Source organism: Thunnus thynnus, chromosome 21 (genome assembly GCF_963924715.1).
Source record: "Thunnus thynnus chromosome 21, fThuThy2.1, whole genome shotgun sequence".
NCBI classification, from domain to species: Eukaryota; Metazoa; Chordata; class Actinopteri; order Scombriformes; family Scombridae; genus Thunnus; species Thunnus thynnus.
The window spans coordinates 9,432,177-9,449,257 of record NC_089537.1 but is presented as its reverse complement, the minus strand read 5'-3'; the positions used below and the strand labels follow the sequence as shown (position 1 = coordinate 9,449,257).

Genomic DNA, 17,081 nt, shown 5'->3' with positions numbered 1-17,081 from the left:
CTGGCTTTTGACTTGCAGGGAGCGTTTTAACATACGTTCACCTCATGTTTTGGACTTTTGACCATGTTGAACATCCGACATTATAGTAACAGTATAAAAATAATGTAAAAACACAGAAAAACATGATATATCCACTTTAAATGGATGTGGTGTGCATTTTGATGTTCATAGAGTTGTAACGAGAAACACGGCTGTCACATTTTTGCAGTGTTTTTGATGCGCCATATGCACAAATAATGGCTACAATAATACGTTCAATCATAGCAGACACGCAAATGCATGAGCGCCCATGCACAAGCCTCTGCCTCCTCAGAGTGTCCTGCTTTTACATTTCATTTGCGGGGCCATAAATCTGTCCGGGCCCCCAGCAGGAAGCGGGTTGAGCCTCTTACAAGAGAGGACGCCTCCACCGCACCGTCACCCAGTGAACCCTCTTACCTCCCATTCCAGCCCTGTGACAGAGACCCACAGCTGCTGCATGGATGTCCCCATCCCTCACTGTCAAAACATGGCACCCACCCAAAGTCCTGTTCAGTAGTAGCTACCTGGGAACGCTGCCAAGGCCTCCGCAAAGAGATACTGTATGTACAATAGTTGTAGCATTTGACACTAATCCCTCCTCAGCTGTATTATGTGTGTGTATCTGTGTGTGCTTGTACTCTGGATGTGTGTGTACCTGATGTGTACTGTAAGTGTGTGAAAGCCCCGTGCTTTTTTTCTCTCTCTCTCCCTCTCATCAATCAACTGATGCTTTGATGTCTTTCATCTTCTCCTTATAAGGAATACTGCTCTGAAAAAAAAGGGAACTGAATTGAATTGGATTTCCAATTTGCTCATTAACTAATAAGGTTTGAATGACTGCTTTTAACAGCCATCAGCAGGTGGACTGAAAGAACTAGAGGCATTTCAGTACAAAGATCACTTATTTATGGTTCCTAATCTGGATGATTTATCTTTAGGCTCACTCATTTGCAGGTCGCTCTGACAGTTCCTAGATATGGGGGGCACCCACTCAGGTTTATTCAAAGTGCCCGACAAAGACAAACCCCTCCGGAGGCCTCAAATACTGCAGGTGTTAGAACAGCGTTGAGAGCTCATCTGGAGAACAGTTGTCACCTCAGGTTAAGACCTGGCAGCTCTTGCAAAATACATGTTCGGCTTTAGTTATTGCAAAACGGTAAGATAAGCGCCTGAGAATTGCATTTATTCCCACAAAGTCTTTCTCACATCAGAAGTTATGTGCTCTTAAGTGCTTATTTCTGCATTTGTGGTTGTCTCTCTGAAGCCTACTCTGACCCACAGTGGCAGCAGCAGGTGTGTAAAAGCGTCTCATCACCTATATTTCCCAGTATATATATATATATATATATACATACACATATATATATATGTGTGTGTGTGTGCGCGCATAGGTTGGGAGGACGCTGGGGCCAGAAAAAGGAGATGACCCGCGGCTTCACGTGTAACCGCTCCATGTGACGTACCTGTTATTGACACTGAGCATTCAACAGGGCTCCTGCGGGACCCTTGAACTTGAGAGGCAGTCCCTGGGAGCAACACTGGAGGGCTGAAGAGTTCAGCACAGTTAATGTTCAACCCTTTTGATCTCTGCCGAGAAGTCGCATTCCCCGAATTCCTCACCAGCATTTCCAGCGGTAGAGAGACTATGAATGGCTCTACAGAAGACAGTTAACACTCTCCCATGCTTTTCTTTTTTTTTTTTTTTTTCTTTTTTTTCTTCGCACTTTGGAAAAGCACAGCAGGAATAAAGCAGAGCTCAGGGGTCGTTAAACTTTGGAGCTCACTGTCAGGAAATGCTTCAGCTAATTTGCACTTTTTGACAGTTTTGTATTGTTGTTGTATGAAACTCTTTCTTCTGAAATCCTCACTATTTCTGGCATTTACTGCAAAAATACTGAATAGGTGCTTTCTGTGACACAAGTGAGCAAAGGATAAAGTGAATCAGGGACTTAATCATTGTCAAATGTGATGAGCTCATAGTTTGTGTTTGTGTGTTTTTTTTTTTTCTTTTTTTAGTATTTCACTTGTCCTTTCCCTTAATCTGTGTATCCACCAGATCTGGTCAAAGTGACCCACTGCATTGAACGGTAATTGAGCAATGGGTCAGGCGTGGGTGAGCGATACAGGACAGTTTTCTAAAAAAGAACAGAAACTCTTATCCTCACCTACGCAACCGTGTACCCTCCACATTTGGACATTTACTGCCTGCTGTGTGTAACTGTGCTACAGCCTCAGACATCAAAGCAGCAAACCTTTTTAATGACAATAAAGTGATCACGCCGGCGGGGGGAATGTGTTCAGTAATTTGCTTAAAATGTCTGCCATGTGGATGCCAGACATCATTCTAAGAGCGTGAGATAAAACTCAGCAGATGTTGTGGCAAAGACGACCAATTTATCGCCCATATAAATAATACGACTGCAGGCACAGTGATCTCTCTGAGTACCGCTGTAAAAAATGCTGATTGATTGTGTGAGATGTTTTCTATTGTTCGAGCGCTGGGTTTAGGGGGGTTTAGTGTGAGGGTGATTAACTAATGGAGGGACGTAATCCCAGGTAAGAGTCAGACGCTTGGACCCAGAGCACAATGAACAGCCTTCACTTAACCTCAAACAAAACGCTGAGATAGCAAACTGGGAGCCTCGAGTCACCTGGCAGACTTTAGTCTTGAGGGCCTCTTTGTGCTTAAGAGGACCAGACCGGACTGGATGGGAGGCACAGCTGGTCTGTGCGCAGGATGATGGACGATTGTTCACAGGCCAAGGTGAGCCAATGACAGTTGACTTTGACAGTGACAGTGGCGGAGAGCTGCACTTGGAATTGGTGTTGTATTTGGTTTTCATTAGTTTGACAGCTGAATGAAAACATGAGCGGATGTAGCAGCTTTCTAGCAACAAACTACGGTGGCCCCTAAAGGACAAAGCACAACAGTACAACCAGAACAATTGAGACAAATGTGCTCCTAATACAGAAATGATGCAAATATCAAAACACATGCAAAAAGACTCAACATATTCATCATAATGAGGGAAAATGTCACAAATGCAAGAGAATTTTCTTCTTTATTGGACTAAAATGGCATTTGGCTACACAGACAGTATTTGTTAGTAGAATAAAATAATTGCTGGTTTTGGTTAGGGATGCAACTTTTTGTCTCCATACACCAATTAAACTTGTGTTCTCCTTTTCCCATATTGACCTCACTATGTGCAATCATTATTATGTAAGGTAACATGAGGCCAGGGGCTCATTGGTCGGCCTTGAGCTAATGAATGTAACTGATGCAAGAGATGCCTGAGAGACAAGAAAATATAGGAAAGGAGGAAAAAAGGGAGAGAGCGGGAGGAAAGAGAGAGGGGCTCTGACACTCATGTGCTTGTGAAACAAACAAACAGAAGGTTGGAGAGATGCAACGGTTATCAGAACAGTTGCAATAATCAATAATCACCTCAGCGGGACAGAGCTTAGTAGATTCATTGAGACAGAACAAAGCAGTACGAGGTCATGAAGCACTCAATCAAAGGCAACTAATTGTAGGTTAAGGCAAAAAAAAAAGAGTTTTAAGTTTATATTTAAAGGACTCAACAGATTGTCTGACGTCAGCAGGGAGGTTATTTCATAAGAACGGGGCCCGATAGTAAAAGCTGCTGCCTGCTGACTTCTTTTTAACTTTGGGGACACACAGGACTCCGTCATTTTGAGACCAGAGAGCTTGAGATGGAATATAAGGTTTAAGGAGATCAGACAGGTATGATGGGGCCCATTTAGGATTTTATAAGTCAGCAGAAGCACCTTAAAATCTCATCTAACATTGATAGGAAGCCAGTGAAGGGAGGCTAGAAATGGTGCTCTTGTTTTGGTTCAGATTCTAGCTGCAGCATTTTGAACCATCAGAAGACTTTCAGTTCTAGCGTGTGGCAGACCTGAAAACAGAACATTATAGTAATAAAAGTCAAATGCATGTATTAGAGTCTCTGTGTCAGCCATGGACAGGGAAGACTGCATTTTAGTGATGTTACATAAGTGGAAAAAGGCAGTCTTGGTTTATTTCTTTAATGAGCTTATCACAGGAGAGGCTGGGATCAAACGCAACACCGAGATTCTTGGCTGCCACACTTTGTGAAATCACACAGTTACTGTTACTTGAAATTATCAAACTGGGGTCTGTGTCTAGCGGGGCCAACGACCAGCATCTTAGTTTTATCTGAATCTAGAAGCAGGAAATTTAGTGACATCCAATTTCTCACAGCAGCCAAGCAGGCCTCTAATTTAGTAAATTGAGTATGATCATCAGCACTAATAGAAAATCATTGATTTCAACTTCGAAACCACCAGGAGTATCCTGAAGACGGAAGTCTTGATCTTCACACGTCGAGATACTGTAAATCATTGCATCTAAGTTTATGAGTGTGCAACTTTCCAATGCTGTCTACATGCAAGCTGGCGATTTTCCCTTAGTCTTTCAGTTTTTCTGCTTTCTTAATCATCAGTCATCTAACTGCTCAGATGTATTTCCCCTTGAGAAATACTGACCTCAGGTTGGGAAAACCTGCTTCAAGGGGTTGGAATAAAGCTGATTTTGTTTTGCCAATTTTTTGAGTGTTTGAAATTGTCAGAGCGGCTCAAGATGTGGTTTGGGAACCATCTCCGGCGTTGGCTTATTGATGGTGGAAAAGCCTTCACTGTAGTGTTATGATAACATGATCAGCGATCAGTTAATGAAGATGAAGCTGGCTTCAGTGGAAATCCTCTTCGGTCCAAACTGGGACACCTTCGTGTCAAAGAACAAATGGCTTTGATGGCTTTGTATGGCACCTTTGCTCGCACCATATGGCCCTTTGTTTCCTGTGGGCAGTTTGTCAGTTGTTCTGCCACTCAAACAGCCAGAGAATGAATCAAGCATCTGAGCATGTGCAGAAGCTCCTGTTATCACCGGCCTGAGGGGAAAAAGGTTCGGATCTGTGAAACTGATTGCCAGATCATGATGGGCGGCACCATTCAGGCTGACAGGGGGGAGACAGACGTAGAGGACGAGGGAGGGGGTTCACTATGAGCTAAGGCTTCTGTGGCTTTACAGTGACATCAGGGGATTGGTGATATAATCCTCTTACTGTACACTGTACGCTGTAATGGATTGGGTAAAGTTCAGGTACACCTCTCGGGGCTCGGCTGCCCCGCAGAGCCACAACGGAGGCGATAGAGACAAAGATGACAGGCAGCTCAGAATTTACACATCACACGGGCTGAGACACTTTGTTCTCAGCTTTATTTTTTATAGAATGGATGGTAGCAGCTGGGAACTTTATGATCTCCCTCACAGGTGCGGCCGTCGAGGCAGCGTAGACGATAAGTTACGCTCGATGAAATGCCGCACCTCATCATCCATCTATGTATTTTTCAAGCTGCAACTTGTGGCACAGCTATCCTCAGATGCTTTACCAGACGTGGATTCACCAAAAAAAAAAAAAAATGCTGTAATTTTTCTCTGAGTGGCCGTCGGAGGGAATATAACAGTGTTTATCTTGCAATTGCGGCGCAATGATGTTTTATGAGTGCATGTTACAGTTTTATGATCACTTTACTCTCTGCATGTACTAACCTTTATGTTTGAAGCTGTCTTTTACAATTCAGGTGGTGTGTGGGGTTTTCTGCCTCTGGATAGAAGTCTACATCTTTTAAGCTGAAGACACACTGCAGGATGAGCAGCACTTAAGTCCAGCAACCCTTGAAAGGATCAGTTCACCTAATTTGTCTACTTTAAAGGGATGGTTCGACATTGTGGTAAATCACTTTCTTGCAGAGAGTTAGATGAGAAGATTGATGCCTCTCTCATGTCTGTATGCTGAATATGAAGATACCATCAGTAACTGATTAGCTTAGCTTAGCACAAAGCCTCGCTCTGCCTAGCTCGCTAATTAACACACTTTATCTTGTTTGTTTAATCCATACCAAAATCAAAGTGTAAAAACAACATATTGTGGCTTTACAAGGTGTGGTGGACTCTAGAGATCCAAAGTCCTGACGTCACATACAGGCTGTTGTTGCTTTTCTTAATCAATGCAATCTCCTATTCAGCATTTCTTTGATCTGTCTTTCTAAAAAAAAAAGTGAAGCTCGTTCCCGCGGCTTACTTTCCACATTCAGAGAAAAACTGGCATCCACTACAGCACTTGCTACGAGAAGCTGAAACCTTTGTGATTTTAACAAGATGAAGCAACAATTACTCTGAGAGCATAAAAAAACTACAGCTTGACAATCTGACAGCAGGGCAACCCGTTCACTTACGTCATCACACCTCCTCAAAAACTTCACATCTAAGCTACAGCGGCTCCAGAGATACCACGTGGAGATCACAAGAACTGTGATTGGGGCCAGTTTGTGTTTTGCCAACGGAGACTGTTGATGATGAAGACAACATGAAGCAAGTTGAAGAAGGGCTCAGTAATCTGCTCCTTTTTAGTAAAACACATCAAGAAAAACCTTCTGCTCGCCATGACTGCTGCTCTCTATTACAGTGATGAAACAAGGTGACATAGGAGGCTTTCACATCAGGGATCAGGGCCCGGATCCAAGTACTCTTGACAGTGTGAACACTGTGTACTGTCCGTACTCTGTGCCCGGGTCCACTTGAAAAGGTGGTCTCGAGTACGGTTCATATGTACTCGGGTACGGTTCACATCAGGTGTGAAAACCAAAACATGGCCGCTATTTAGAGTGTGACGTCATAACTGTTCGACTGTCACGTTCAAACATGGCCGCGAAAGCATCTCTGAGAGGGTTGTTCTTGACATTGTCTCCAAAATATCAATAATAGTAGGCACAGTGTGAAGGTCGACTCCATTGTGTGTGCTTGGGATCTTGCGATCGGTGCGCTTTTCTCCACTGGAGCGACAACATAAACAAATGTCACATTATTGATGATGCAGCTGGACTGCTGTTAGCCCCTCACATCATATAAACCCAGATTTACCCACTTTATTTTCTGAGGTTTTGAGATCTCTTCAGAATTCTGCTGCCACCACAATAAAGTGAAAGTGAATTTAATTTTGTGTGTGGTGCTCCCAACACTGGAAAATGACCAAAAATCTCAATAACAAATTAGTGTTACTGTTTCCCAGAAATAATGTCTCATTTACATTGGATACTACACAGAGAGGTCTGTGGACTATCTGGAATAACCATGATATTGTTTCTGGAAAGATAATTTTCTGTTCAGTCTCTCAGTTTTCATTTTTCAACATTTTTTTCTCCACCATTTACATCCACTGTTTTTGGGGGTGGTGGCAGAAATCTCAGCAGCAAAGAGCTGAAAACCAAAATTGTCTGTGTGGCAAGATACAACAACAATAAGTAAGTGGGAATACAATATGTTTTCAGTGATTTGGATGAACCAACCGGTGCACTTTCACAGGATTAGGGGTGCACATTGAGAGGCGTCAAACTGTGAGATATGTCATCCATTCCCCACAAAGACTTGAATATTTTTAGGAGCTGCAAAATTCACAAAAAAAAAAAAAAAACCCAAACCATTGCATTCACACCCCCAACAGCTTTCATGCAATCATGCTTCAGAGAAACGTGGGAGTGGTGGTGGTGTGGGTGTTGTGGGTGGTTGTAGGGGGGCTGGATTCTGCCTATTTGAGGACTCTCAGTGCTGCTGTTGCAGCTGCTGAATTTCTCACAGCAATTTCAAGGACGCCAAAATGAATTACACATACGAGTCCATGTTTGGTAAAATCTCTCCGCCTAATCCGCACAATCCCGTCCTCCTCAGCTAATTCCATATCTGCAGCAATTCAAAAAAGTGCTACACACTTCCACGCTCGTGCATGCACAGACGCACCCCTGCATCCCCTTATCCTCTCACAAACACACACTCTCTCTCACTCTCTCTCTCTCTCTCTCTCTAACGCTCTCTTTCACAAAATATTTTTTGAGCCCTGATCTGTGATTTGCATGAGCAATAATTAGGAGGATTGGGGATTAAAAGGCCCTACAGTATGCTTGACTGAGGAGGCGCACACTGGGAGGTGTTACTTAATCGACAAGTGCTGTTCAGATAATAAAGCAATGAATAACAATTGCTCCCCGATGCTTTTGCTTGACACTTGTCAGTGAGAATATTATTATATGAGCTGTTAAAGGTAGGAAACACAAGACAAGAAGACTTCCGGAGATATCATAAAGGTGGTTTGTGGTGCAGCAGGGTGTGTGATGTGTGTAAGGAGATTGATACCGGAGCTGGAGTGTGTGTGTATGTGTGTGAACCAGCAGCCTGTCTGCATTTGCTCCATCCTTCACCCTGCTCTTATCCCACAAGGTCTTGGTGCCTTTCTCTTCTGCTGGCGTCTTATCAGGGGACAGCTCGTCAGGGACACACGTGCCATCGTTCTGACACTGACCGTGGGTCATTGAAATGCAAACAGAGAACACACTAAACCAAATGGGGTCGAAGAGCGGCAAATATTTGGCCAAGACCTTTTTTCACTGATGGAGCCGGCCTGTTTATGGTCGATGAAACAAGGTTAGAGCAGATGGCCATTCAGAGCACAGAGCATTCATTTGAACTGTCCTCAAATCAAATAAAGCCAATACCACTACTTGTAGAAGCAGGAGAGGATGTACAACACAAGAGCATCGGCTGACCATCCAATCTCCTCTCATTAAAAATTTAACAGGAGGAAGGTCAGTGTGAGAGCTAGAATAAAATGATTCATCTTAAAACCTGTACAGTGTGAAATTAATGATCTGAAAAGATAGTTTTACAACCGAAAGTGCCGCATATTACTCCATAGAATTCACCGTGCGTCCGGGACTCGAGCTGGCCGTCAGAAAGACGAAACGGTTAATATGAAAGGTCATCAAACTGTCACACTCAGAGGTTCAGAGTCAGGTGAACTACAGGAGAGTAGCTCCCTCTATCTACCAAAACCAAAAGAGAAACCGGGGGCCTGGGTGGTTCCTCTGTCTCTTTGACTGATGCTCAAACTTTTTTTTTTTGTTTCGAACACAGTATTATCCTGCAAGCAGTAGTTACGTTACCCCAGGAGAGACTATAACATCTAAAAAAATATGATTAAAAAAAAAAATGTGCGTATATATATATATAACTTTGAAGAGGCAAAACAAAGCAACAGCTGCTGAGTTTCATCTCATGACCAAATGAAGAATCAAATGAAGTGCTGTTGAGCCTCTCAGAGGAAAAAAAAGAGGATTAATGCAATAAAATGTTTCTAAGAGCAATCAAAACTATACATTACAAAACTTCTGTTGATTTTCTTGAGTTATTGTGACTTTCACTCTTTTTCCACTACAGTACAGCCTGTTTGAAGCACTCGTGACAGTTGACAATCAGTAAACACAGAAGAAAAGATGCTCAAAACACAACAGAAAGGTTTTTTTTTCCACCAGAAGAGCTGTCTGTGTTTTCTTTGAATTAAACTGTAGCTTGAGACAGACAGTGTTCATAATTGACTTACTTTTAGAATAACAACTTGATTCATTTTGTAACAAGCTGTAGTTAGCTAAATATGGGATTTTTTTTTTTTTTTACGCCCACTGGCAACCAACTGACAGATACCTTTTTCAGGACCGACATTAGAGCCGGAGGCATCCTTAACAGAAGAGATTTCTGTGGTATAGAAACTTAAGGTTGAGCTCGACTGTGAGCTGCTGCAAGGAAATGAAGCGACATGATGAAGTTGTTGAAAGAACTGCAAAACATATCCGCTTCATCAAATCATCTGTTGACGCTTTAATCAAAGAGCTGTTTGAGATGAAGATCCCTTTTTTTTTTTTTTTTTTTTTTTTTTTTAACCAAAAGCATTAAAGAGACAAGCACAAATCAGACAACATACACAAGAAGAAGAATGTTTAAAGACTTGATTCACTTAAAAATCCTGCTTTTTCCGATGCAATTTTCTTCTCATTTACAGACACACAATCTAAAAGTAGGGATAAGTAAATAAAACTGAGGAACTAAAACTATAAAACTAATATTCTTAGACCTTAAATCTCTGATCAACATAAACGAGAACTCCCAAAAGTGCTCAGAAGAAAAAAGTAAACTTGAACATCTACATTTCTACTCCATCTGCTGAGGAAGATTGTTTGACACGATCGAAAGCTCCAGAACAGCTGCTAAATGGACAACTGGACTGCTTTTGTTAAGCTTGTTGTTAATAAAAACGGAGTCTTCCCCTTCATCTACCTGTTATCGCTCAGGTATAAAAGTTTGTTTTTTCAGGTATGGAAAATGATGATGAGGTCAGTCGGCTGTAACATATTTTCTGTCATAACATCCCGCCTGGAGAGCTCTGTTGTGATCCAACTGCCTTGCTCCCTGGGAAATGATGCTTTTGACATTTATAGCTGCGGCACATCCGTCCCTGACGCACTTGTTGTTTGCTCTTTGTTTTATTGAGCGTGATGAGTCAGTCTTTCCCTTCTACTGTCCAGCACAGCCGACTCTGTTACCACGGCAATATATCCTCCAGACAGCACCCGCAGCACGATTGATCAAATGGTCGACCTGACAGCGGAACAGAGGAGGACGGCACAGACACGGTTTTTAAATTTTTCATCTTCAGGGATTGAGATGACGAGGCTAACAGTGGGCGAGCAGGTAGAGGATCAGTGATGAAGCTCGTATTTCAGCTGCTGATGGACAACAGAGTGGCTCTTTCATCATTTGAAGTTGTGACTTTTTCTTTCCAGACAACGTGTGTAACATCGCTTTCTGCCTCCATACTGACCCAGAATGATTCTTGACTTAAATAAAGCTTAGTCATCATCTTAAAACTAAAGAGGGCTTGACATTTTCCATGTTTAGACTGCAGCAAATACAAAATGCTGAATGATTACCTCTTGACCTGACCTCTTTTATTCAAAACTGCAGCAGAAACATCGCCACTTACGCTACACTGACCTGCATTTCTACTCTTTATGTGCCAAATTTAATCTCCCCTTTTACTCTAATTTTCTTTACCATCACAAGTATGTTTGTGATGACGCTCAGCAGGAGCTTTCCACTGATTTATTGTTCACAGCTTCAAACCAGAATGTCACGTACACCCTAACGTTTAATCACATTCACTGAATTCAGACCAGAAATCCAGTAATTGTCTGTGATGGTGTGAAGTTATGACTAAGCAGACAACGTACGTGCTGTGGTGTTAAGTCATCACTGACTATGTTGAGACACCAATAATGTCCCTTTGATCTTGACTCTATTATAACCTCTTTGACCCCTTGAAAAATGTAATCATCCTGAAAATCCATTGAAGGTGACATACCATGCACATTTCCAAGTCTATATTTTTATTCTGAGGCTCTACTGGAATATCTTTGCATGATTTAAAGTTCAAAAAACTCCATATTTATCTTATACTGAGCCTTTATGCAGCCCGTCAGTTCAGCCTCTGTCTGAAACAGGTCGTTTTAGCTCCTGTGTCTTTAAGGCTGCCCTCCCAATGAGCCTACTGTGTTCTGATTGGGCAGCACCTGAAAACTGGCTTCAAGCAGCCCCTGAAGCTACGTAAACAAACAACAGTAGACGGATGGAGTAACCTTAGCAACAACCTTAGCAACAACCTTAGCAACAAAGGCTATGGGACTGACAGCCGTTTGTGGGCATGAGTGAACAATCTGATGTCATCACAAGGAGGAAGTAGAGGTAACTTTGCAAACATTTTACATACGTTAACCTCAAGTTTTTGAACTTTGACCATGTTTGACAGAAAACTACAAAAAGCTCATTATGTCCCCTTTACATTTTTCCTGAATAATAACTGCTGTCTATTTGAAGCAAAAGGCAGAAGTAGTGTGATATTGTTATTGTCACAGTGTATGATTTGAATAAGGGCGCATCCTGTCTGCTACCAACTGCCAACGTTGGTTGGTTTTAACCACAGTTTTCTTCTTCACTAAACCATTATCACAGAGGTGGCAAATCAGAAAACACTCACATGTATCTTTCATGTAATGGACATATATAATGACAGAGGGGATTCAGAAAAAGCTTAATTTCAGAAAGCGATGTCAACATATTTTATTATTTAGGTTGGATGACTTCTTGGATGACACTGCTTTATTTTGAGGCGAAATAAGCCAAAGGAGTTGAATTGAGAAAAAGTGTAATTTGAGTGAACCTACGCTAACCAAATCTGGTGATTACAGTTATGAAATTGTTTTTATCATAAATAAGAATGATGAAAGACAACCTGTTTACACAGCCCAACACAAAGCAGTCTTTTTTTTTTTTCTTGGCTGAAACACAGCGGTCTGAACCGACCAAAGGGAATCTGGCCTTTGTTTGGTTATCATCTGTAGCTTTAATGAGGATACCACACACGGGCAGTATTTTAACAGGCTGTTTTAAGGCCTAATGAAGGGACTGTTGGGTCAGACTGAACGGTAATGAGGCGGGCTGCTTAGGAACGCTGCCTGCCTTCGATCACCCATTAATCAGCACATTCCTCTCAGCTTCACACACTTTCTATTTTGTCCCTATCTCTCGTTGTCTCTTTCATTTTCTCCCCTCTGTAATTACACGGCAACTTCTCCCCACAGGCAGCTGAGCGTGGATGTTTCGCAGGTCACACACACACATGGACTCGCTAACCACGCACTTACACACTTTCCCTCATCCTGTCAAGGTACATCAGGAAGAGGCCATTTCCTCATCACTCTCTAAGTAGTGCTGCTGAGTGATACGAGGGCAGGCAGAGGCGGAGTCGTTCAAACAGACAGAGGTAGCCATTAGTGGAACATCTTGGGAATAAGTGAGTCTCCACAAAGCAGAGGGTGTTGGTGTTTGAGTTTCCTTTTCACTCTAATCTTTCACTACAGTTTGAGCGGGCACTGACTGATAAGTGGCATCCATTCCTCCTGCACAGATGAAACATTTCGAGGTTATTTCAGTGTATCCTGCATAAACAGAGCGATGGCTGAAAAGATTCAGAAACAAAAGCAGTTATGTAACGTGGGGGCTGGGACAGAGTGATGGAGACCCGTCATAGCACAGTTGTCAAGAAGAAGCGTGGATACAGTTAGAGTAGTGGAAGGAGTCAAAATTAGATAAATGCTAACAAGATTTACCCACAGCAACGTCCTCAGACATCCTGCAAGAGAGAACAAAGAAGTAAAAGGGAAGCAAGACTGCAGTGCAGAGCAATTAAGTTACTTGTTAAAGTGATCTAACTGACACACTAGCAGCATTGTGAGGTTGTAACGCTCATTGGAAATAAAACCAAATGGAGATGGATAGAAAGTTGCAAGTGGGTAAAAGTTGCAGTCCAAAATTTGTTTTTGATGTTTAGCAGTCATGCTGAAAGTAAAACTCTTAGATAGCTCTGTGTGACATAAATGCAGCCTTCTGATTCATTTGAATGGGGACAGATAGTGCGTTGATGTAACAGAGTGTCAATGCAGAGAGTTCTGGCTAAACAATGACGGGTCGCCCATCAAAAAAGTTGAACCTGGTTCAACTGCAATGCAACGTCATCTGGCAAGGTGCTGCATTGACCATCAGATACTTTACTATGTGAACAGCAAGTTGTCCCAATGAAAGATAAAATGCATACCGCCACAATAACTCCCCAGAGGTTTGGCGTCTCACAGATACCTAAACAACACGCCCCCACCAACTCAGACCTTTGCATTGTTTTAATGCAGGGTTGTTTTCAGCCTGAATGCAGGCTTAGTGATTGTCAGGTTAAGATACTCACAATGAATGTTTAGCAGGTAATGTTTACCACATTCACCATCTTATATCAGCTCACTAACATTTGCTAATTAGTGCTGAAGCTGATGGAAACGTCATTAGTTTTGGAGGCATTTGGTCATAAACCAAAGTAAAAGTGAATTGAAATTATGACCTGATGGTGTTGTTAGATGAAAATCTCAGGAGATCACCAGAGTTCTTACAATCTATCCTAAGGAGGACATGCATGTCTGTGCCAAATTTCAGGACAACCTATCCAATAGTTGTTGAGACATTTCAGTCTGGACCAAATCTGTCAACCTGTTGATGAAAGTCAGGTTATCACAAAAGTCAGAAGGATTCATTGACTGGGAACCAATGAACATCTTTTCCAAATATTGTGCCAATAAATCCTGTAGTTGTTGAGAAATTTTACTCTGGACCCAAATGATGGACAATCTGATTTACCAACATTACCATCCCGAGAGCCCATCTGCCAGTGTGAATACAAAACTAGTTCCCTGAGGAGCTAAACTATAACATACTTACTGTAGCCAACCAGCTCTTTGGTCTAACTGGAAGCAAACCTATAAGCTTAATGCAAAACTAGTGTATCCGCAAGTTCACTAATGCAATAATAATACGTCGTCTTTGTCAAAGAAAGACAGTTTCACCAGAACAGGAGCAGCTGAACTCCAAAGCTTGAAATTTTGACCATAAACCACACTTGATTCAGAACGGTGGTTAGCCTTAAGAGCCGCTTCAAATGTGCAATGTTAAACCAAAGCCATCTATAACATTTGTGGACACAAGCCAATAGAAAAGAAACACAAAAACATGTAGACATCTTAACATTTTAGAGCCGTTATTATGAAACTAATACGTTTTACGCTGTGGACCAACGTAGCTATTACACATTCTGATGTGAGACTGGGTTGGTAAATAACAGTGTTGTCTGCATAAAACCAGCATGGAGTCCATATTAGTCAAGATTGACAGCACTCTGAGGAGAGAAGCCTGGAGCACAAATCAATCGAACACATTGAGCTGTTACAGAAAGGTAGCGGCTACGCTCACACCCTGATCTGACAGATGTACCACATAAAATTCAAAGTTTATACATCACCGGTGCCGTAAACCTGTCACGTCTGCCAGTTACACAGCTCCAACACACAATTACTGTGGACATCAAATCAATATCCTTCTGCTCAATTACCCCGTGACGGATGCTGAGACATGTATGGAGGAAATAATAAAGTAATGATGGGAGCGACATCTGACCCCGGTGTTGATATTGTCCTGTTTTGCTCTTTCCTTGAGGCGGCTTCTTCTTAAAATGGAAATGAGCGCTGACAGCTTCTGAGGAGCCGACTCTAATTTCACATCGTCTGTTTAAAATGCTCTTTAACACTTTAATTGATTCTTTTCTGTGTGTTTTCTGCAGATATTCCATGACTTGCTATCCTGCTTCTCCAACCGAGAGTAAAGGCCCCTTTTTATTTATTTGTGAGACAGCAACAGTGTGAACAATAAAATCATTTGACTGGAGACGTTATTTGGATCACTCATCAGCGAGCCAGTCAGGACCAGCCATTTATTTCCAATGAGGAGGTCACCAGATGTCCTTTTTACTTGTGCAAAGCTGAGATAGCAGAGAGGAGGATTCTCAGTTATTCTGCCAGTGACAGCAGAGTAATTATTGGAAAATCGCCTCTCAGTAGCTCTCAATTATTAAGCCAATTTCCTCCTCCCGTATGAATTTTACCATTTCAAATTAACCACGATAAAAGGAGTAAAGCTGAAGGTGTAAATCATTTCTAATGACGCCGCCGTCTGTCCTCCATAAAACACAACTTAATCCACCTTTAGTGGGATATCATGACGATTTAAAAGAATAACCAATCATGACGCTTTGCTGGCAGTGCTAAAAGTTAATTATATCTTAATTAATCATTTTTGCTAATGGTTTAACTGCAGCAACCGTGTCCTGTGTTTATCAGGAGCTGCGACAGGTGTGACAGTTGGTATTGATTCGTCCGTAGAGCTGAGTGAATAGCCAATAGCCGATGCTGGAGCTTAGAAACACCCTCCAGACTGACTGCTGGGAAGCAGGTGGGCGTCAGCTGCCCTCATACATCACAGCACTAACAGCCTCTTCTGCAGACAGTGGGGGGAAAAAAGAGCTTGAGGCGAGAGCTGGAAAAAATGTCAATAGAAATGAGACAAAAAGAGAGAAAGAGAAAAACAGAAAGACAGGGAGAGACGATGAGAGGGAACAGCGAGGCCTGAAAAACAGATCAAAAAAAGGAAAGAAGGTGATGTAAGAAGAAAAAGCCGGCTGTAAGTAAAACAAAGGAGTCAGCTGCTGGAGTCGTGCACAAACAGCTGGTGCCAAAAACAGAGTAAAGGACAAAGTGGGTTCTGTTTGGACTGGAGCCGGGCCAAAGCTGGGCCGGGTTAGCAGGGAGCGCCGCCAACACGAGAAGAGGCCTACGGGAAGATCATTATATAACTGAGAGGGGAAACCTCACAGGCACAACAGAGATGCTCTTGACTCCCTAATGATATGGCTCGGTTTAAACCCATGTCAAAGGGGGAGGCAGGGAGACATTAAAAAGAAAGAAAGGCATCTATAAAAAGACAAGGAAGAACGGGGAAAAAAAAGGGAGAGTGAAGAATGCAGTCTATTGTTTATCCATTAACCACTGCTGTAGAAACCACGGTGCCTGTACTTTTTCACTTTTTTCTCCCACTTCAGACCAAAACCACACACTGATTCATAGTATGAACGAATATCTAATTACACTATATGGAAATTCTGCCTCTTGCAGGTAACTGGGCTTTCAGTAACGCCCCAATGGAAAAAATTACAAAAAACTATCAAATTTGATTCACTTTTACCATTTCAAGCAACTTGTTTGAAATGTTTAAAGAAGTGTGTGTTTGTTTTTTTTTGTTTCCTCCTCCAGTTTTCCTTTTTGTTATATATATAGAACTTGATAATCCTCCATTTTTAGACCAAGCTTCTCACAAAGAAAACACTTATTTCAGGAAATTCAACATGTGGTGTGGAATAATGGAATCAGTGTGTCTGATCAAATAAAAACAACTACACCCATTAAAGGGGACATATCGTGCTTTTTGTGATTTTCCCTTTTTTATGACTGTTATGATGTCGGATTTCTATGTTAAACATGGTTTCAAAACATGAGGTGAACATATGTAAAAAATGCCGCCTTCGAGTCAAAAGCCCAGGCTTCAACAAAGCTTCAGATTGTTCGCACACGCCCACAAACTGCCGTCCATTTAGTAGCCTTTCTCGCTAAGGTTGTTCCAAGGGTTGTTCACATTGTCCACT

The 17,081-nt window shown here is 42.1% G+C and overlaps 1 long non-coding RNA gene across 1 annotated transcript; it reads left to right on the top strand.

Moving 5' to 3' along the window:
* Window positions 1-9,432: 9,432 nt before the first annotated feature.
* On the top strand, window positions 9,433-16,860 carry LOC137173493 (uncharacterized). Its single transcript, XR_010925191.1, has 2 exons — window positions 9,433-11,695; window positions 15,168-16,860. It is a non-coding gene; the product is annotated as an uncharacterized lncRNA (long non-coding RNA).
* Window positions 16,861-17,081: the final 221 nt, after the last annotated feature.